Source organism: Saccopteryx leptura, chromosome 3, assembly GCF_036850995.1.
Source record: "Saccopteryx leptura isolate mSacLep1 chromosome 3, mSacLep1_pri_phased_curated, whole genome shotgun sequence".
Lineage (NCBI taxonomy): Eukaryota > Metazoa > Chordata > Mammalia > Chiroptera > Emballonuridae > Saccopteryx > Saccopteryx leptura.
The window spans coordinates 99,890,424-99,913,337 of NC_089505.1; the positions used below are offsets into that span (position 1 = coordinate 99,890,424).

Below are 22,914 nucleotides of genomic sequence, written 5' to 3' on the forward strand. Positions count from 1 at the left end.
GCCCCCTGGTGGGCAGAGCGTTGCCCCCTGGTGGGCATGCCAGGTGGATCCCGGTCGGGCACATGCGGGAGTCTGTCTGACTGTCTCTCCCCGTTTCCAGCTTCAGAAAAACACACACACACACACCAAAAAAAAAAAAAAAAAAAGATGGCTTCCCTAGTCAGGTAGCCCAGTTGGTTAGTGTCATCCCAATATGCCAAGGTTGCAGGTTCGATTCCCAGTCAGGGTACATACAAGAAATAACCAATAAAAATACATAAAGTAGAACAACAAACTGATATTTCTCTCTCATTCTCTCTCCCTCTCTCTCAAATCAATAAGTTAAAAACAATTTTTTTAACTTAAAAAGGAGTGCAATATAATTCAGAGGTAGAAAGACAGTGGGATTTTATTTATTTGTTTTAGGATAGAAAAGACCTCAGTGTATCTGTAATCTGAAAGGAAGGACTCAATGAAGAGTGAAGCAGAGATGCAAGACAGAAAGATAATAACTGATAAGCGTGAGGTACTGGCAAAGTAGATGCTATGGTATAGGATAGAGAAGAAAAATGGTCCAATGTTATTACTGAAAGTCACCAGACAAAAATAATGAAAATGGAGAGTGCAGATGATAAGGATTTTGAAAGATCAGAAAAATGGCAAAACAGATCTGAAAGCCAAAGTGAAGGACTAGAAATACATTGTTCCCTGCTGCCCAAGGAGTCAGAGTAGTCAACCAGCAAAAATAGGAATAATAGTTTTCCTTAGAGAAAAGGTCTTGTTTTCAACTATAGGTTAAGTAGGAGACAGAAGAAATGTTTGCCAGGATTTGGCTCACATATGTGCATAGGTTCTACCAGACCCAATAGAAGCAGTTGGTAAAGGAACATCAGGAATGAGGCAGGGAGGGGTGGGGCTGAGCTTTATACATATTATGGAGGTGACAGCAGTAGATGGAACACAGAAGTAATTATCAACAGCAAACATGAAGGGTAAGCTAAAGAACTTAATGTCTGTAGATGATGAGGGGGATGAAGAGGCATACCAAAAAAGTGCTAGGTATCATGCCACTGAGTCTACAGATCTAACTACATTTGCAAATGGTATGATCTTCAAATCCCAGAAGATGGATCCTAAAACTTCCTTCAGTTTTATTTGCCAAGACTAGAAATTTGTTGAACTATCTCAACAGTTTGTTATTTGTTTTCTGACTCGGACCTTTGTAGTCTTTCTCTTTTTTTTCCTTTACTGAATTTTTTTGGGTGACACTGGTTAACATAATTAGGGCGTTTGTGGTTTTTAATTACTGAGCGATTTTAGAGAGAGAGGAAGGGAGAAACAGACAGACAGAAGGACAGAAACATCAATCTGTTTCTGTATGTGCCCTAACCAGGGATCAAACCTGCCACCTTTTGCATACTGGGAAAAGACCAAGCTATCCAGCCAGCCAGGACAGGACCTTATTTTTTTTTTTTTTTAAGATTTTATTTATTTACTATAGAGAAGGGGGGGGAGGAGCAGGAAGCATCAACTCCCATATGTGCCTTGACTGGGCAAGCCCAGGGTTTTGAACCGGCAACCTCAGTATTTCCAGGTTGACAATTTATCCACTGCGCCACCACAGGTCAGGCAGGACCTTATTTTTAATAAGGACTTGCTGAGAGCTCTACAAAAGGATATGAGGGACATTACCCAAAAGATAAGTGAATGTCAGCAACTAGAACTAGTGCCTCAGATAATAATCTTTTAAGCCTCGTTCTCCCCCCTTTTACCACCCCATCCCCATCCATGCACACACAGGTCAAGTTAAACAAAAACTCCTAAAATAACAAATGCATTCCAAAAATTCCTCTGCACTTAGATAATTAGATTACCATCTAATAATGATGCTATTTATTAGGGTTACAATCTCTATAACTAAGAACTTACACAGTGTATAATGGTTTAAAATGTACTAATTTTTTCCCAAATGAGTACTTCCAAAATAAAGGAAAACTTTTGACTTCCAGTTCAATACCAGAGCAGTTTTAGAGACTCTACATATCTCTAAGAGTGTTGTAAAAGCACTTACACGTAAAGCATTTAGCAGAAAATTTGAGGCAAGACTGTCTTGACCCCTTTTCCAACTTTAGTTAACTAATCAAATGTTCCTTAGTTTTACTAATCTACTAATATTGAAGTTATCTCTAATTTCTCATGTCATTTTCCTTCTTCAAAAATTCTCTCTGCCTGACCAGGCAGTGGCTGGAACAGTGGAGAGCATCGAACTGGGATACAGAGGACCCAGGTTCAAAACCTCCAGGTCGCCGGCTTGAGAGGGAGCTCACCAGCTTGAGTGCGGGGTCGCTGACTTGAGCATGGGATCATAGACATGACCCCATGGTCACTGGCTTGAGTCCAAGGTCACTGGCTCGAGCAAGGGGTCACTCGGTCTGCTGTAGCCCCCCCCCAAGGCATATATGTGAAAGCAATCAATGAATAACTAAAGGAGCCGCAACGAAGAATTGATGCTTCTCATCTCTCTTCCTTCATTTGTCTGTCCCTATCTGTCCCTCTCTCTGTTTCTGACTGTCTCTGTGACCAAAAAAAAAAAAAAAATTCTCTCCAATACACTTCTTTTTTAGCCCCTGAATTCAGGTCCTGATAGTGTTCACATCTGAATTCCTACAAAAATCTTTAACTGGCCTTCTTTCCAAAACTCTACGTAAAACCCTCTGATTAATTAAGCCCAGGATTTCAAACCAGCAACCTCAGCATTCCAGGTCGACACAGTATCCACTGCACCACCACAGGCCAGGCATGATAGCATTTTTTCAATCCAAACTCTTCAGCCTCTGAAGAAATGCTTTGGTAAGTGGGTAAGGAAAACACATTTCATCTTTTAATAATTCATTTAAATACCTGTTCCTATACAGTTTGACCTGTGATGGCGCAGTGGATAATGCGTCCACCTGGAACACTGCGGCTGCCCGCCGTTTGGAAACCCCAGGCTTGCCCGGTCAAGGCACAAACGAAAAGCAACTATGAGTTGATGGTTCCCACTCCTCCCTCCCCCACCTTTCTCTCTCCTCTCTCTAAAAATCAATAAATAAAATCTTTTTTTAAAAAAACCTTTCTATACAGATTTGCCTTTCGGACTAATAATGTTCCCCTTTCTTCCTGTTTTACACCAAAATAAAAAAAATTATAAAGCGGCCCTAGCCGGTTGGCTCAGTGGTAGAGCGTCGGCCTGGCGTGCAGGAGTCCCGAGTTTGATTCCTGGTCAGAGCACACAGGAGAAGCGCCCATCTGCTTCTCCACCCCTCCCCCTCTCCTTCCTCTCTGTCTCTCTCTTCCCCTCCCGCAGCCAAGACTCCATTGGAGCAAAGTTGGCCCGGGCACTGAGGATGGCTCTGTGGCCTCTGCCTCAGGAGCTAGAATGGCTCTGGTCACAACAGAGCGATGCCCCAAGATGGGCAGAGCATCGCCCCCTGGTGGGCATGCCGGGTGGATCCTGGTCGGGCGCATGCGGGAGTCTGTCTGACTGCCTCCCGTTTCTGGCTTCAGAAAAATACAAAAAAAAAAAATGAAAAAAAAAATTTTTTTTAAGCAATAAATAAAATCATGTTGACATTAATACAAAATAATGCTTTCACTGGAGTGATTTCAACTCAATCATAATACAAGTTAAACAACCTATATTTAAGCAATGATTTTTATTTGTAGAGGTTCAAAACAAGTTCTGTTGCCTGACCTGTGGTGGCGCAGTGGATAAAGCGTCAACCTGGAAACGCTGAGGTCGCCAGTTCAAAACCCTGGGCTTGCCTGGTCAAGGCACATATGGGAGTTGATGCTTCCTGCTCCTCCCCCTTCTCTCTCTCTCTCTCTCTCTCTCTCTCTCTCCTCTCTATAATGAATAAATAAAATCTTAAAAAAAAAAAAATCTAAAAAAAAAACAAGTTCTGTTATTCAAGTCATCTTGGGAAGTAAGACTGCCAACAATGACACCAAGACTCAAGACCCTTTTGTATCTCCATTTGTAGGATTCCCAAAGACAAGCCTCATCCACACGTCTCCCCCTTTTAGAACTGCATCCCATTTATGACCAAAATCAAGGCTGATTACTCTCTTCATTCACCAGACTTGCTTATCTCCAAAAGTTATATCTAACTCCTCCTAAACAAAGACTTACCAGGATTACGAATATACAGCCTGACCTGTGGTGGTGCAGTGGATAAAGTGTCAACCTAGAATGTTGGAGTCATGGGTTTGAAGCCCCAGGCTTGCCTGGTCAAGGCACATACAACAAGCAATCAATGAAAGAAAGTGAAGCAACTATGAATTGATACTTCTTACTCCCCTTTCTCTCACTGTAAAATCAATAAATAAAATCTTTTTTAAAAAATGTGCCCTGGCCAATGGCTCAGTTAGTTAAAGCATCATTCCAAAGCACAGAAGTTTCAGGTTCGATCCTTGGTAAGGGCACAAACAGGAACAGATCAATATTCCCGTCTCCCTATCTCTCTTCATTCCTCTTTCATTAAAATCAATTAAAAAATTTAAAAAACGTACAATGTACTCTAAAGACAAATTCAAGAGAAGTATACTTTAACCATTTCACAGTCTGAAAATCACATTAAAATAAATATATTAACTACTTCCCGTTCTGAAAATCTGTAATATTTTTAAACTGATTTTAGAGAGAGAAAAGAGGGAGAGAGGCAAAGAAAGAAAGAGAGAGAAACATCGATTTCTTATTCCACTTATCCTTGCATTCATTGGTTGATTCCTGTATGTGCCCTGACTGGGGACTGAACCCAGAACCTTGATATAGTGTGTGATGCTCTAACCAACAGAGCTACCCAGCATGGCTTGTAATATTTGTTTTTTAAAAAGCAGTCATATCCTGACCAGGAGGCTGCACAGGGGATAGAGCATCAGACTGGGATACAGGGACCCAGGTTCGAGACCCCGAGGGGTCTTGAGTCTTGGTGTCATTGTTGGCAGTCTTACTTCCCAAAATGACTTGAATAACAGAACTTGTTTTGAACCTCTACAAATAAAAATCATTGCTTAAATATAGGTTGTTTAACTTGTATCACTCCAGTGAAAGCTTGAGCGCGGGCTCATCTGGTTTGAGCAAAAGCTCACCAGCTTGAACCCAAGGTCGCTGGCTCAAGCGAGGGGTTACTTGGTCTGCTGAAGGCCCGTGGTCAAGGCACATATGAGAAAGCAATCAATGAACAATGAAAGTCTCACAACGAAAAACTGATGATTGATGCTTCCCATCTCCGTTCCTATCTGTCTGTCCCTGTCTATCCCTCTAACTTTCTCTTTGTCTCTGTAAAAAAAAAAATTAAAAAAATTTTTTTTAAATAGAGGGTCAACTCCAAGGTTACCAGCTTGAGCACAAAATCACCAACATGATTCCAAGGTTGCTGGCTTGAAGCGCAAGGTCACTGGCTTGAGCAAGATGTCAATGGCTAGGCTTGAGGCCATCACCCCACCCACCACATCAAGGCACCTATGAGAAGCAATCAATTAACAATTAAAAAAGGACACAACTATAAGTTGTCGCTTCTGATGGCTCTCCCTTTGTTTCAAAAAGAGGTCTCTCTCTCTCTCAAAAAAAAAAAAAAAAAGGCAGTCCTATTACCTTACAAATACCCCTCTCAAAGATGACTGTAAAACTACCCAGTAACAAAACTAAAATCTGAAATAGCATACCAGATCTACAGTGTGTCTGTAAAGTCATGGTGCACTTTTGACCAGTCACAGGAAAGCAACAAAAGACGATAGAAATGTGAAATCTGCACCAAATAAAAGGAAAACTCTCCCACTTTCAGACCTATTCAGTGCAGTTCGATGTGGGCTCAAGCACAGATTTTTTAGGGCTCCTTAGGTAGCTATCCCGTATAGCCTCTACAGACTCATCACTGACTGATGGCCTACCAGAATGGGGTTTCTCCACCAAACAGCCTGTTTCCTTCAACTGCTTATCCCACCGAGTAATGTTATTCCTATGTGGTGGCGCTTCATTATAAACGCACCAATATTCACGTTGCACTTTGGTCACAGATTCAAATTTAGCAAGCCACAGAACACACTGAACTTTCCTCTGTACTGTCCACATCTCTCCTGGCATGGCCGTGGGCTGCTCCGCTGTATACACGGTGTTACATCATCATCTGCGCATGTGCACATGCTGCCACATCATCCTACAGAAATTGGGAGGGTTTTCCTTTAAGGTGCAGATTTCACATTTCTATCGTCTTTTGTTGCTTTCCTGTGACCGGTCAAAAGTGCATCATGACTTTACAGACACACTGTATATAAAAACAGCCAAATGATTCCACTGATAACTGAAATTGTTTAATTTAAACAAACTATCATGTTTCCATAACATTTGCTCCTAGAGTGCCTCTTTAGAAAGTGTTTAATATGATTATTTATATTTATTTCTCTTGAAAATTTATATTTGGTTCACACTAGTTTAGGTAAACTGGAATTCTCCAAAAGAAGGAACTTCAAATTTGTTTTCTGTCCTTTTATTTTTTTTATTTCTTTACAGAGACAGAGAGAGAGTCAGAGAGAGGGATAGACAGGGACAGACAGACAGGATTGGAGAGATGAGAAGCATCAATCATTAGTTTTTCATTGCACATTGCAACATCTTAGTTGTTCACTGATTGCTTTTCTCATATGTACCTTGACCGCGGGCCTTCAGCAGACCAAGTAACCCCTTGCTCGAGCCAGCGACCTTGGGTCCAAGCTGGTAAGCTTTTGCTCAAACCAGATGAGCCCGTGCTCAAGCTGGCGACTTCAGGGTCTCAAACCTGGGTCCTCGGCATCCCAGTCTGATGCTCTATCCACTGCGCCACCGCCTGGTCAGGCTATTTATTTTTTTAAGAGAAGGATCTGAGTTAAGAGAGAAAATTACCCCAGCTTAGTTTACCTAATCTAACTCATCCAGATCTAATCACCTTGACTGGAACCTATTTGCCAGATACTTCAAAATTTTATTACTATCTTCTGCTAAAGGTAAAAATCTAGAATAGAGCCTGACCTGTGGTGGCGCAGTGGATAAAGCGTCAACCTGGAAATGCTGAGGTTGCCAGTTCGAAACCCTGAGCTTGCCTGGTCAAGGCACATATGGGAGTTGATGCTTCCAGCTCCTCCCCCCCTTCTCTCTCTCTGTCTCTCTCTCCTCTCTCTCTTTCCTCTCTAAAATGAATAAATTTTAAAAAAAATCTAGAATAGAAGTAATTTATGCCAAGATTTCAAAGACTGGCATTCTAAAAATAAATCCTAAATCTGACCCTCAAGAGCTTTGAGACACTGGACAAAACACATAGCTTCTCTGTGCTCCAGTTCCTTATCTATAAAACAGGGCTAAAATAATAAACTATACACCTCTCGCATGGGTGTGGTAAGGATTAAATAAGGTTACTTGCCTGACACATGGTAGGCACTCAATAAATATTTGTTGAATGAATGAGTAAATGAATTAATGCACTTAAAATGCTTAGGATAATGCCTGACAAGTAACTGTTTAAACAGTGTTACAATAATCACTAAAGATCTGTACTTAGAATAAGCAAAAGTAACTGGCTAACTGTATATATTAATATCACTATCCTAAAACTCCATAGCCAGACAATATTTTTAAATAATTTTCAAAAATTATAATGGTTTAAAATATTCTTGTGTTATCTTGCCAACAGTCACAATTGCAGGGTCTCTCTTTAAGTGAAGAAGAGCTGGCTAGAACGAGCATAAACTCTCTCCCCCTTGCACCAGTTATACCCAAATACCCGAAGTTTGGGCTAAGGATGAGCCATTCAAGAAAAACAGATCTGCTACAAATATAAAGAAAATCAAAATGGTCACTAGAAAATATGTTGCTTAGCTTCAACTTTTAAAAATTCAGCTTTTAAAAATTCTTGAGTTTCTTCTAGTTTGCCTGTATACAAAGAATGTTATCTGACCTTAGACTAAAACACATTAACTTTAAAATAGTAAAAAAAGGAATTTTTTCTTCAGTTCTTTGAGTAAATAAAAATGCAAGAGTAAAACTGAAATGACTAATATTTACTGAGTACCAACATTATGATCTAAGTACTTTTCTATGTTAAATTAATCCTTACAGCTACTATTATCATCTTAAAGATGAAGAAATTGGGGCTTTATGCAGCTATTGAACTGAAACTGTAGAGTTTTACATAACCTTATAAGGTAAAGTGCTATTTGAACCAAAATGGTCAAAGAATGAGAGTAAGACACAAATGAGTAAGCAATTGTTAAGAATTAGAACACAATAAACCACATTTAATAAATCTTTACTTGAATAAAACTTGTGATTCAGAAATGTACGCCAAGATCTCATGATGCCTAGAAGCCAATGCTATGAACAATTCTATTGTGAATCTATAAAGTGTAATACACTGAGTTAAATATGTACTAACTTTGTAATCCATTCTGAAGAGTTACTTTTTTGTAATGAATTCCCCATAGTTTACCATTTGTCTCTTCACACTTCAAAAGAAAATTTTTGATTCTATCTATACTTTTTATTTTGGCCTAGAGTAAATAAATTAAAAAAGCAAATAGGCTGATTTCATAAAATATTCTATGTTGTTAACATAAAAGATAATAGTGAGATTATGAAAGTTAAACTTACTCCAACATCTCTCAGAAATATCATAAGTACCTCTGCCCCAATGTTTCCATTAAAAAAATTTACTGGCCCTGGCCAGTTAGCTCAGTTCGTTAAATGTCATCCCAAAACACCAAGATTGCAGGTTCAATCCCCAGGCAGGGCATATATGGAAGTGACCAATGAATGCACAACCAAGTGGAAGAACAAATAAATGCTACTTAAAAATAATAGAAGGCACTTCTTAAAAAATAATTTACATTTATCATTCAACTGTGCACTATGTTATTAAGTTAAACCATCCTACTTACCATAATTTAAATTTGCATTTATACTGGATTAAAGTACATACAAAATGAATACATACATTATTCTGCCTTTAATAAAAGAGGAAGACTACTAAGAGAGTAGTACTGGCCAGTCAAAGAAGATGACTTTAAACATTTAATTGGCTTAAATTTTTTATTGTTGACAACAAAAAATGTTATTCAACAGTAATTCAAATGAGGTCAGTATCTCATTTCAGTTAATAACTCCAATCTGAGAGCATAAGAGAAGCACTGACTAAGCATCTTTCCAAAACAGAACTGTGTATAGTTAGTTCTTTGCCAATGACTGATTTCAAAGCAGTATCTGCTTTGTGGCACCAGAACTGGACTCCTGTACTTTCACACCCTATGAGTTGTTAAATCACCTGAATCAGCTGGGGCACTCCCAGCCTTTGGATCAGAGAAAATACTAAGCAGGATTCTAGTAAAAAAAAAAACCCATGTTGCCTGGCCAGGCAGTGGCACAGTGGATAGAGCGTTGGCCTGGGACGCGGAGGACCCAGGTTCGAAACCCCGAGGTCCCCGGCTTGAGCACAGGCTCATCTGGTTTGAGCAAGGCTCACCAGCTTGAGCCCAAGGTTGCTGGCTTGAGCAAGGGTCACTTGTCTGCTGTAGCACACACACACACACCCCACCCCCAGTCAAGGCACATATGGGAAAGCAATCAATGAACAACTAAGGTGCTGCAATGAAGAACTGATGCTTCTCAACTCTCTCCCTTCCTGTCTATCTGTCCCTATCTGTCCCTCTCTGTCACACACACACACACACACACACACACACACACACACACACAGTAAGAATCCATGTTAAGAAGCCTAAGAGCACTGGCTGAGTATCTCAGTTGGCTAGAGCATCATCCCAATAGGCCAGGGTTGCAGGTTCGAACCCCAGTCAGGGCACATAAAAGAATCAGCAATGAATGCATAGATAAGTGGAACAACAAATACATGTTTTTTTCTCTCTCCCCCCTTTCCTCTCTAAAATCAATCAATAAATAAAACATTTAAAAAAATAAGCCTAAGAAGTTAAAATTGCTACTGATATATAAACATCAATATGATCAATCATCAAAAACTCTACTGAGCCTGACCTGTGGTGGCGCAGTGGATAAAGCGTCAACCTGGAAATGCTGCTTCTCCACCCCTCCCCCTCTTCTTCCTCTCTGTCTCTCTCTTCCCCTCCCACAGCCAGGGCTCCATTGGAGCAGCGTTTGCCGGGGTGCTGAGGATGGCTCTGTGGCCTCTGCCTCCGGCGCTAGAATGGCTCTGATTGAGGCAGAGCGATGCCCCAAGATGGGCAGAGCATCGCCCCCTGGTGGGTGTGCCGGGTGAATCCCGGTCAGGCGCGTGCGGGAGTCTGACTGCCTCCCCGTTTCCAACTTCAGAGAAATACAAAAAAAGAAAAAGAAAAAAAAAAAAAGAAAAAAAAACCCTGCGCTTGCCTGGTCAAGGCACATATGGGAGTTGATGCTTCCTGCTCCTCCCCCCTTCTCTCTCTCTCTCTCTCTCTCTTTCTCTCTCTCTCTCCCCTCTCTATAATGAATAAATAAAATCTTAAAAAAAAAAACTCTACTGAGAGTATACTATGTGCAAAGCTCAGTGAAAGGAACTGAGGTAGTACCAGCGAAAACAAACTTAGCTTCTGATCAAATTAGGTAAAGATACAAGTTAGTCAAGTTAACCAAGAGTATGACAGGTACTGGCATTACAAAGCCACAAGATCTTTGAGAAAGACACTTTTTATCCAACTAGGTAGATAAGACACATGCTAGTATGACTTACCAAGAACATGAGGGGTATCAGCAATACATGTCAGGAATTTTTTAAAGACTTTATTTACTATTGCAAAGTCAGGATAGACTTCAAAGAGGGTAATTGAGCTGAGCCTTAAAGGACAGAAAAGATTAATTGGTTTAAACAGCATAAAAGAAAGGACAAAAGATAATGGGAACAAAGGTGCTGAATTGGGTATGTGGTCATTAAATATTTATTAAATAACCTACTCCATGTCAGTCACTGTGTTAGATACTAGGTATACACTGGTGAACAAAAACAATGAGTTCCCTGCTCCTGTGAAGTCCAGTGGGAAAGACAAATAATAATAATAATAATGCAAGCAGATATATCATTATAAAATATAATAGGTGCTAAAAATGGAGGCAACGGACACCAGTAATAGGAAATAATGGGAAAGGACTAGCAAAAAGGATGGTGAGGAAAGTATCTCTATACATAAACTAAGGCTTGAAGGAGCCAGCCAGGCAAAGAACAGGAGAAAGAGTGTTCAATAAAGAGTGAGCCACCCAAAAGGGTCACTGGCTCAGCTTGAGCCACCCCCGTTAAGGCACATGTGAGAAGCAATCAATGAACAGCTACAGTGACTCAATTAAGAGATGATGCTTCTCATCTCTCTCCCTTCCTGTCTGTCTGTCTCTGTCTCTCTCTCTCAAGAAAAAGAGAAAGAGAGAGAGCAGCCCCAGACAAAAGCCACACCATACACTGAAGTGTGAAAAAACTTTCTGAGTTTAAAAATAAATAAATAAGTAAGTAAGAAGTTACTGTGACTAAAGCATTATGGACAAAGAGATTAAAGAGGCAGGCAGCCTGACCAGGCGGTGGCGCAGTGGATAGAGCGTCGGACTGGGATGCGGAAGGACCCAGGTTCAAGACCCCAGGATAGCCAGCTTGAGCATGGGCTCATCTGGCTTGAGCAAAAAAGCTCACTAACATGGACCCAAGGTCACTGGCTCGAGCGGGGGGTTACTCAGTCTGCTGAAGGCCCGCGGTCAAGGCACATATGAGAAAGCAATCAATGAACAACTACGATGTAGCAACGAAAAACTGATGATTGATGCTTCTCATTTCTCTCCGTTCCTGTCTGTCTGTCCCTATCTATCCTCTATCTGACTCTCTCTCTATCCCTGTAAAAAAAATAAAATAAAATAAAATAATAAAAAAAAATTAAAGAGGCAGGCAGTGGCCAGGTTATATATAAGGCATTACAGGTCAAGATAAAGAGTTTAAATTTAGATTTTACTCTAAGCCCAAAGGAAAACCATAAAAAGTGCATATTCATAAACATACTGTTGAATAAAAGGAGTCAGACCCAAAAGATTATATGCTGTATGATTCCATTTTTACAAAAGTACAAAAACAGATAAGGCCTGACCAGTGGTGGTGCAGTGGATAAAGCATTGACCCAGAACAATGAGGTCACTGGTTTGAAACCCCGGGCTTGCCCAGTTAAGATACATATGGGAGATGATGCTTCCTGCTCCCCCCACCCCCTCGCTCTCTTTCCTTTCTCTAAGATGAATAAAATCTTGGGGGAAAAAAGAAAGAGATAAAACTAATCTTCGTGGTTAGAAGTCACCCTGGGGGGCGGTGGGTGGAAGGGGGTCAGGAACCAGAAGGAAACTAGAAGACTAGGTAATACTGTTTCTTTTTTTTTTATTTTTTTTATTTTATTTATTCATTTTTAGAAAGGAGAGAGAGAAACAGAGAGAGAGAAGGGGAAGGAGCTGGAAGCATCAACTCCCATATGTGCCTTGACCAGGCAAGCCCAGGGTTTCGAACCGGCAACCTCAGCATTTCCAGGTCGACGCTTTATCCACTGCGCCACCACAGGTCAGACGGTAATGCTGTTTCTTGATCTAAGTGCTGGTTACATGGCTATATTCAGTTTCTGAAAAAGTCATCAAACTGTATTTTTATGATATCTATATCTGTTTCTGTATATGTATAATATACATTAATAAAACATTGTAATAAATTTTAAAGATTATATGCATGTTTTTAATAACATAATATACATTTAAAAAATATTACTCTATCACCTGACCAAGTGGTGGCACAGTGGATAGAGCGTCGAACTGGGATGTCGAGGACCAGGTTTGAGACCCCGAGGTCACCAGCTTGAGCGCAGGCTCATCTGGTTTGAGCAAAAAGCTCACCAGCTTGGACCCAAGGTCACTGGCTCGAGCAAGGGGTTACTTGGTCTCTGAAGGCCACGGTCAAGGCACATATAAGAGAGCAATCAATGAACAACTAAGGTGTCGCAACGAAAAACTGATGATTGATGCTTCTCATCTCTCCGTTCCTGTCTGTCCCTGTCTATCCCTCTCTCTGACTCTCTCTGTCTCTGTAAAAAAAAAAATAAAAAAAAATTACTCTATCCAGCCCTGGACAGTGATAGAGTGGATAGTTTCATTCCCTAGTTTCATTCCCAAGCAAGCACAGCCAAGAGAGGTCGCTGGTTTAAGCCCGTCAGGGCAAGTATGAAAAGCAATCAATGGGTACATAACTACATGGAATGAATTGGTGCTTTTCTCTCTTTCTCTCTCTCTCTCCCTCTACTCACTTCCTCTCACTCAAAAAAAAAAAAAAATTACTCTATCCAGACAAAACAGAAATAAAGGAACAGCCCAGCAGATAGATCGCTGCTTTGGAATGCTGTCACCAGTTTGAGCCCCTACGCTTGCCCGGGTCAAGACACATACCACAAGGAATCAACCAATGAATAACTAAAGTGAAGCAACTATGAGTTGATATTTCTTGCTCCCCCCCCCCCATTCTGTACAGTCAATAAGTTATATCTTTAAAAGAAAGAAAAGAAATAGAGGAACATATGCAAATATGTACAGTCTTAGATTAACCTGCCACTTTCAGATACTCATAAAATAGGGTGAAGAGTAAAATCAGCCAGCGAATACAAAGTACCATATTTATAAAGAATAAATGCTGGGGATGTGAGGGCGATCTGGCTGCGACATCTGTCACCCCATTGATCGCCAGGGTTGATTCGGCTGATCTGGCTGGCTAGGCGGGTGTCCCCTTCCTCCCTCACCGCTCCATGTGCGTCCCTCCCGAAGCTGCGCGCTCGGTCGAAGAGGACGACCTTCCCCGCTAGAGGAGAGGACCGTTCTTCGGTCAAGGGTATACGAGTAGCTGCGCTCCCCTGCTAGAACCTCCAAACAAGTCTCAAGAATAAATGCTGGATCTGAAAAGGGGGTTTTGCAATACAGGATTAGCTATAAATTCTTTATAATTTATAAAGAAGTATGTAAGGAGGTATCGCCAGAAATTAATAAAGAAATACAGCGTGTCTGTAAAGTCATGGTGCACTTTTGACCAGTCACAGGAAAGCAACAAAAGACGATAGAAATGTGAAATCACCAAATAAAAGGAAAACTCTCCCATTTTCAGACCTATTCAGTGCAGTGTGATGTGGGCTCACGCACAGATTTTTTAGGGCTCCTTAGGTAGCTATTCCGTATAGCCTCTACAGACTCATCACTGACTGATGGCCTACCAGAATGGGGTTTCCCCACCAAACTGCCGGTTTCCTTCAACTGCTTATCCCACCGAGTAATGTTATTCCTATGTGGTGGCACTTCATTATAAACGCGCCAATATTCACGTTGCACTTTGGTCACAGATTCAAATTTAGCAAGCCACAGAACACACTGAACTTTCCTCTGTACCGTCCACATCTCAACTGGCATGGCCATGGGCTGCTCTGCTGTATACACGGTGTTACGTCATCATCTGTGCATGTGCACATGCTGCCACATCATCCTACAGAAACTGGGAGGGTTTTCCTTTTATTTGAAGATTTCACATTTCTATCATCTTTTGTTGCTTTCCTGTAACTGATCAAAAGTGCACCATGACTTTACGGACACACTAGATGAAAACTGCAATGACTAAACAGATTAACAATGCTTGTTATGTTTTGGCTTATATTTTAATATGGTGTTTTCAAGCACTTCCCTTGCCCCCGTACCCTCTTCCCCCAACTCCAATACCCCAGAGTGTAAGGAAATAGGAAGATCCCAAACTTGAGCATCACTCAGACACCTGAGTTTAAACAAGTCTGCCCCTCGTTAGCGCTGGCAGTAACTACTCTGAGCTCAGTTCCCTCATGTATAAAATGAGGATAATGACTACCTCATAGAGTTATTATTTTCTCCCTATCATAACCCAAAATACTGAGTTGGTAGACTGGTATTTTAATTTAATTATTATTTCTTAATGGTATATGGAGGGCTGATGGTTAAGTTTCCATTCGCAGGATTCATGGCTGGAAAAGGATGAACATACAGAAATAGAATGAATAAAGAGAAACAAGAAGGAGTAAGAGGTAAAAATGGGGTTTCTTCTAGAAGCACAATAACAGGTTTCAAGCAGTTCCTCAAATAGAAATTTAAATGAAAGCAGACTGGGACAGGTTCAGTGACAAGAAATTATGAGAAGGAAAAAATAATCTTGTGTCTTCCCAGCAATACATCATTTCTACCTAATGTATTCCCTTTGTGGAATTTTAGCTAAAACAAGTTAGAGATAAACTAAGAATCTTCTGTCATAGGTGGAAGGGCAAGGCCTTCAATGATTTTATAGCAGGGGTCGGGAACATTTTTGGCTGAGAGAGCCATGAACGCCACATATTTTAAAATGTAATTCCGGCCCTGGCCGGTTGGCTCAGCGGTAGAGCGTCGGCCTAGCGTGCGGAGGACCCGGGTTCGATTCCCGGCCAGGGCACACAGGACAAGCGCCCATTTGCTTCTCCACCCCTCCGCCGCGCCTTCCTCTCTGTCTCTCTCTTCCCCTCCCGCAGCCAAGGCTCCATTGGAGCAAAGATGGCCCGGGCGCTGGGGATGGCTCTGTGGCCTCTGCCTCAGGCGCTAGAGTGGCTCTGGTCGGCATGGCAACGCCCAGGATGGGCAGAGCATCGCCCCCCTGGTGGGCAGAGCTTCGCCCCTGGTGGGCGTGCCGGGTGGATCCTAGTCGGGCGCATGCGGGAGTCTGTCTGACTGTCTCTCCCTGTTTCCAGCTTCAGAAAAATGCAAAAAAAAAAAAAAAAAAGTAATTCCGTGAGAGCCATACAACGACCTGTGTGTTATGCATTATCCAATAAAAATTTGGTGTTGTCCTGGAGGACAGCTATGATTGGCTCCAGCCACCTGCAACCATGAACATGAATGGTAGGAAATGAATGGATTGTAATACATGAGAATGTTTTATATTTTTAGCGTTATTATCTTTTTTATTAAAGATTTGTCTGCAAGCCAGATGCAGCCATCAAAAGAGCCACATCTGGCTTGCGAGCCATAGGTTCCCAACCCCTGTTTTATAGCATCTCCACCCTGAAGAATTATCTGACCTGACCTGTGGTGGCCCAGTGGATAAAGTGTCAATCTGGAACGCTGAGGTAGTCGGTTCAAAACCCCGGGCTTGCCCACTCAAGGCACATATGAGAAGCAACTACAAGGTGATGCTTCCCGCTCTACTCCTCCCCCACTCCTCTCTCTGCCTCTCTGTCTCAAAAAAATAAATTTTAAAATTTTTAAAAAAGTAAAAATTTAAAAAAATTATCTGAACAATTATAACGTGTAAGCACTTCGTAAGGCTAGTAAGCACTTCTCAAAGATGTTTTTGTATTTCAGGAGACACCATTTTAAAAATAAATAACAGCTCAACTCTTGAATAAACCTTTGAGTGATTTTTCCCCAATGTATTCCCCATTCTAAAAGTAATGACAACCTAGTTTGATTTGTCTTTCCCCTTATTTGACAAGTGTCCTCACCTCTACCTCTCTCTTCTCCACATGTACCTCACCATTAAATATCTAAGATTTCCCTATTTCCTACAAATTTAGCACCCTGATCTCTAGTATTCCCACTGATGACACACACCAGTATTGAATCTGAATATAGAACCTTGATAACATTCATGGGGATCACTCTGATAACCAATTTGTTTAAACTAACCAGTTCAAACAAGTGGTGATTACACACAAGTATACACTTTAAATTAATGAATTTTATTGTAGGTGAATTATACAACAAAGCTGATTTTAAAAAGCATTCATGGCCCTGGCCAGTTGCTCAGTGGATAGAGTGTCGGCCTAGAGTGTGAATATCCCAGGTTCGATTACAGGTCAGGGCACACGAGAGAAGTGACCATCTGCTTTTCTTTCCCCCTCCCCGTTCTCTCTCTCCCCTCTCTCAGCCAGTGGCTCTCCCCACACCAGCAGCCCAGTCCCCCAGCCAGTGGCTCCATTGGTTTGAGCATCGGCCCCAGCCACTGAGAATAGCTCGGTTTGTCTTAGCTGGGCATTAGACACAAAGGATAGCTCAACTGATTCAAGCACTATCCCAGACAAGGATTGCCTGACTGGATGGATCCCAGTCAGGGTGCATGTGGGAGTTTACCTCACTATCTCTCCTCTCCTCTCATTTGAAAAAAAAAAGAAAAGGCATTCATTCAGCAAATATTTTGAGAATCTATTATGTGCATCTATATCAATGTTTATACCAAATCTTCCAGCTTGACTATGTAGGTCCTACCTATATGTAATGTGCTTTACTCATAAGCTAAAAACAAACAAAAAGCCCAGAAAGCCATGTTACATGAAAAATGGTTCCTTTTTTTTTTTTTTGTATTTTTCCGAAGCTGGAAACAGGGAAGGCAGTCAGACAGACTCCCGCATGCGCCCGACCAGGATCCACCCAGCATGCCCACCAGGGGGCGATACTGCCCATCTGGGGCGTCGCTCTGTTGCAACCAGAGCCATTCTAGCACCTGAGGCAGAGGCCATGGAGCCATCCTCAGCACCAGGGCCATCTTTGCTCCAATGGAGCCTCGGCTGAGGGAGGAGAAGAGAGAGATAGAGAGGAAGGAGAGGGGGAGGGGTGGAGAAGCAGATGGGCGCTTCTCCTGTGTGCCCTGGCCAGGAATCGAACCCGGGACTCTTGCACGCCAGGCCGACGCTCTACCACTGAGCCAACCCGCCAGGGCCGAAAAATGGTTCCTTTTTTATCATGAATGTCACCTCAATGGAAGAACCAGTAGCTACCCAACATCTTCCATTACATAAATACAATCTATGATCACACAGGTACCCTGTAAGGAAAAAATTTATTAAGCACCTATTGCATATAGAACACACCACTACCACAGCAATATATTTGTTTTTCTACCAAAAAACTAGAACATCTAGCCTGACCTGTGGTGGTGCAGTAGATAAAGTGTCGACCTGGAATGCTCAAGTCACAGGTTTGAAACCCTGGGCTTGCCAGGTCAAGGCACACACAAGAAGCAACTACTACAAGTTGATACTTCCCATTCTTCTCCCATGCCCTTTCTCTCTCTCTCACTAAAATCAATCAATAAAAAAATCTTTAAAAAAATAATAAAAAAAACTAGAACATCTCAAAAGAATACTGACAACATTGCTGGAAGAAAAGAAGGCAACATTATTGGGAAATCAACTTGACTTAGTCCATAGTGACCCAGTGGCTGAGTCAAAGCCTAGAAACTAGGCCTCCTTTCCCAGTGCAATATGCTTAGTGGAGATAACCATGGACCTCAGAAACTGACTTGAGTTTGAATTCCAGCTCCACGTCTTACTAATTTTACATATAAACTTGGGAAAAGTCACTTTACCTTCTGATCCTCACAATTTGCTCATCTATGAAACAGGGATGGCAACTACCACCTCACAGCACTGTTGTGAAGACTACCTAAGATATATACCACCTAGTACAATTACTGGGCACAGAGTATGCAACTGAATGAGATTAGTTCCCTTTCAAGGTCTTAAATTATTTAAGAATAAGAAAATACCTATTAAACAGGACTAATCCATGATCCTCACTAGTAATCACAGGGCGATGAACTTGTCTGTATTTGCTGCCTTGTTCATACTCTACCCCCTTCCCATCCCACTATTTCCAGTTTTTCAAATTTTAGTTACTATTTTTAGAAAAGTGATTTAATTTTAGAAACTTGAAAAATTCTTCTGAGTAAATGGAGCAAAACCTTAATCTGCCCCAAGGGGAATTCTGAGCAAAATAATTATTTCTGACAAGAGAATTTACTATGGGGCTTATTCAATTTAACCACATGAATGCCACCAAACCTGCACACACAGTGACAAAAAGCAATGTGGAACATACTGTACAGATCCTCAGAAGGGACATGTCCCCCTAAAATCCTAACCCCTCCCTCTCTAATCTGAGGTAGTAAAATCTTCCTAGGTGATTTGAATTCCACCGGTTCTGACACTAGTCCAGCTCCTTAGGTCAAAAATGCAGCAGTTTGTAAAAAGCCCTGAACAAACCCCACCTCTCAAAATATTCCCCAAAGGAAGGGAAGTCCAGAGAGTATTTTCTCCATAACCGAGAGACAGACAAGGCACCAGCAGCTTAGAAGCACAGTTTTCTCAAGGTCATTCATGTCAGCGAAGGTGCGACGGAGAATCTGCAAGCAGTCTCGGTCTGTGGAGATCGCACTGCAGCGTTTTTTTTTTTTGGGGGGGGGGGTGCGTATTCTCTTCCCCTCTCCCACCCTCAAGTGTGAGCACTAGTCTCGGCATTTCCGAAACAAGCCACAACAAGCTCTGCAGTGTTAGGAAAGGGGCTGACGATGTAGAAACAGATGCTCTAAAGCAAGATGGTCTTTCTCGGCTCCCAGTGCCTCTGCCAAGGTTATTAACAGAAACCGCAGCAAGCACCTCACAGAGCGCTAAGCTGGACTCCGCACCACCCCCGCCCGGCCGCTCCGGGACGCCGGGTTCCCTGCAGGCAGCCTCCGCAGCCCGAGGCCACCGGCCCTAGAAACCGCACTACACTCCTGCGCTTCGGGAAGCCATGGCTCTCTCCCGGCCGGGGCAGGGGCGGGGGCTGCGCGGGGCAGCGGGCCGCGTGCGCTGCGGAAAGTTCACCGCGGCGGCGGCGGCGGCCCCGGGCCAGCTCGCCCGCGTCCCCCTGCAGATTCCACCATTAATTAGTCCTCAGGACTGTCTACTGGCAACTTAAACAAAGCGAATGCCTCAAATTCCTTCCTGGCCCGGCGGTCTGGCTGTGAGACCAGCATCCGCCGGGACGCGGGCCGGCGAGGCGGGCCGACAGCTGCGGCGGCGACGGGACCCCTCCCCGCCCAGGCCGCGCCGCCGCAGCCCAGTCCCGCAGCCGGCCCCGCACGCGGGCCCTAGAGCTCCCAAACCTCCCTCCTCCCTCGGCCCCCGCCGCCGCCTCCTCCTCCTCCTCCTCCTCCTCCTCCTCGGGAGCTCCCGGGCTCTTCCTGTAAGATCACTTCCTTCCTCCCCGGGTGCCCGCGGGCCCCGCGCAGCCCCCTCCCCGACGGCCCCGGCCCCCCGCCCCGCCGCGCCGCCCTCGCCCCCGCCGGGCTCCCCGCGCTCTCCCCCCGAATCCCAAACTCGACCCTAAAACTCTCCCTCCGCCCCCCCCCCCGAAAACACAACTCTACCTCAAACATTTCTCCTCAGATTCTCGTTCCCACCGAAGTGTCTCAGAACCTTCCCTCCCCCTTCTAAAACTCCAAAAACATTCTCAAGGTCTCGCCCCCAAAGATCTCCCCTTCCCAGCTCTTCGTCCCAAACTCCACTCAAACTCTCCTCCACCTCAACTCCACACACCCCCAGCTCTCCGCGGGGTGCGCTCGCCGCCCCCAGGTACCCCGACCCCTCCGCGGGGCAGGCTACCCGCTCCGGGCGCCCTCCTCTCCCTTCGCCCGCCGGCCGCGGCCTCCCGCACCGCGCTCTCGCCGCCCCACGCGGACCCCTCACCTCCTCGAGTCCGGCCCACGCTCCCGCCCGCCTAGGACTCCGGCACTCAGCTCCCGGCGGCCGGCGCCTCCTCGGGCTCCCCGGGACTGACAATGAGGGGCGGGCCCAGAGACTGTCGTCAGCGTCCTAGAAGGTGGGGTCTGCGGCGAGGGGTGGGGCTCACTTATACGCCCCGCCCCCTCCGTCGGATTTTTGGTGTAGGGTTTTTTTTTGGCTTTTTTTTTCCCCATTCCCAAGACTTGGGACTCAGCCAAGTTGTAGCCTAGGTGGGAAATCAAAATGGGAGACAAGCCCTGGCCAGGTAGATTAGTTGATTAGAGCATCCTTACCATACGCAAGAGTCAACCAATGAAGGCATAAATAACTGGAACAACAAATCCATGTCTCTCTCCCTCGTTCTATCTGTCTGTCTCCCTTCCTCTTTACCTAGGGATCAATACGTTTAAAAAAGAAAAGAGAGATAAGACTTCCTCCTTTCAAGGGGGACACTCTCTGGAAGGTTGTGAAGACTAAATGAGATAACTCATGTCAAGGTGTTTGGCCCAGGGCCTAGTATGGAGTAATCACTCAACAAATACTATTTCTATTACTCAGCAAATGTGGAAAAGGAACTCAATTTAGACTCAGGAGACATGCGTTCCAGTCCCTAACTCTTCTATTAATTTATTGTGTGATCCTAGACAAGTCTTTTCCCATCCCTCACTTTCAACTTCTTGAGAGAAGGAAGGGGAGATAACCAGATGATCTCAAAGTCTCTCCAATAATTCTATAACATATTTCCTAGACCTACTATGTGCAAGATACCTAGAGCACAGAGAAGTGGGAAGGGGAGCTTTTGAAGGGAACTCAAGACCCCCACCCAGCGATGTACAGGACACAGCCAGGGACACTCTTCTGGTAGATGCCCTCCCACATACTGGCACAGAGTTGCATTCACAAGCCAGGGCACAGATGCACTGAGAACTGCTTCCTCTCTGACTGCAGCAGCATAGCTGGACTCTTGAGACATCTCTTGTGTAAGTTCATTACTGCCTATGAAATAAAGGCGAAAGCCCTGGTCTGATCTGTCTCTTCCTACCTTACACACACACACACACACACACACACACACACACACACACACACACAGAGTCAAGTTTATCCAAACTTCTTCTAGCACACCCACTGCTTTCCCACATCTGCCCCATTGCTCATGCTCTTCCCTCACTGTCTCATCTCACCTTACAACTCCTAGTTTCCCCAGCCAGAAGTGGACTCTCCCTGTCCCTGCTTGGAATATCTATGGCATTGTGTTTAACTCCCATGTGGTCATGAACATGTTTTTAACTTGTATCAAATTGACCTCCCTTTTGTTTCTTAGCACTTTCTTCCTTCCTTGAGGTCAGAACCCACAAGTGTTCCACAAATCATGTAGTGTCATTCTTATTTTCATTGTTATTATTTCTAGCTTGTAAGGCCACATAGTGCCCCTAGGGATAATCTGCCCAATCATTACATTGAAGTCCCGAGGGAGGAGGAGGCTCACTGAAAGTGGCCCTGCAGAGGATTGCCATTGGAACAGGAACCAACATTCCAGTTTCTAGACCCCAGGGGAGATTCTGCAGAGTCACATCTGACATGCCAGGGTGTACCTATCACTTGGCACCCCTCAAAGGTGGGGACAGCTTCAGTAGCCCTGGCCAAGTAGCTCAGTTGGTTAGAGCATTGCCCAACATGCTGAGAGATTGCAGGTGAATCCCTGGTCAGGGCACATACAAGAATCTACCAATGATGGCATGAATAAGTGGAACAACAAATCAATATTTTTCTTTCTCTCTCTCTCTCTGGCTCTCTCCTTTCCTCTCTCTCTAAAAATCAATAAATTAAAATTAAAAAGTGGGAACAGCTTCGAGTTCTCTCTGCAAATTCTTTGCAGCAGAGCTGACCCATTTCTCCCTCATGCCTTTCTCCTCTCGCTTTCCTTACAGTAGAGAGATGGATCTGTGTTAAATTGCCCTTGGCATCTCCGCAGTCCTCTAGGAGGGCTGCAGCAAAGCACTGGGGGTTTCCAGAGTGCTGGCCTGCGGGAAGAGGGAGAAGGCTTTGGGATTCTGATTAATTTCCTGCACTGCGGACAGGCAAATGGCTGTCCTGAAATGCCTGGGCTGGTCCTCAAGGGCCCCTAACAAACTGAGGCTTATTTTTAGAATAGGAAATTCAAAAACGCTACTTCCCATGAAAAGCAGGCATGGCCAAAGGATTGCTACAGCAAATAAAGGGCCTTTACTGAGTCCTTCCTATGCATTGCCACAGATTTCAAGCATTGCAAACCTTTGGAAGACAGAACCCAGGACATACCGGGAGGTTGGGAAGACAGAACATTTTCCCTGAGACCTATGA

At 43.7% G+C, this 22,914-nt stretch overlaps 1 protein-coding gene across 1 annotated transcript in view; it reads right to left on the minus strand.

The window, feature by feature from the left end:
• Positions 1–20,633, minus strand: part of LUZP1 (leucine zipper protein 1) — a 96,831-nt gene extending 76,198 nt beyond the window's left edge. The window contains exon 1 of the mRNA XM_066375392.1: positions 20,536–20,633. The gene's annotated coding sequence lies outside the window, so the exon portion shown is untranslated. The remainder of the gene's footprint in view (positions 1–20,535) is intronic.
• Positions 20,634–22,914: the final 2,281 nt, after the last annotated feature.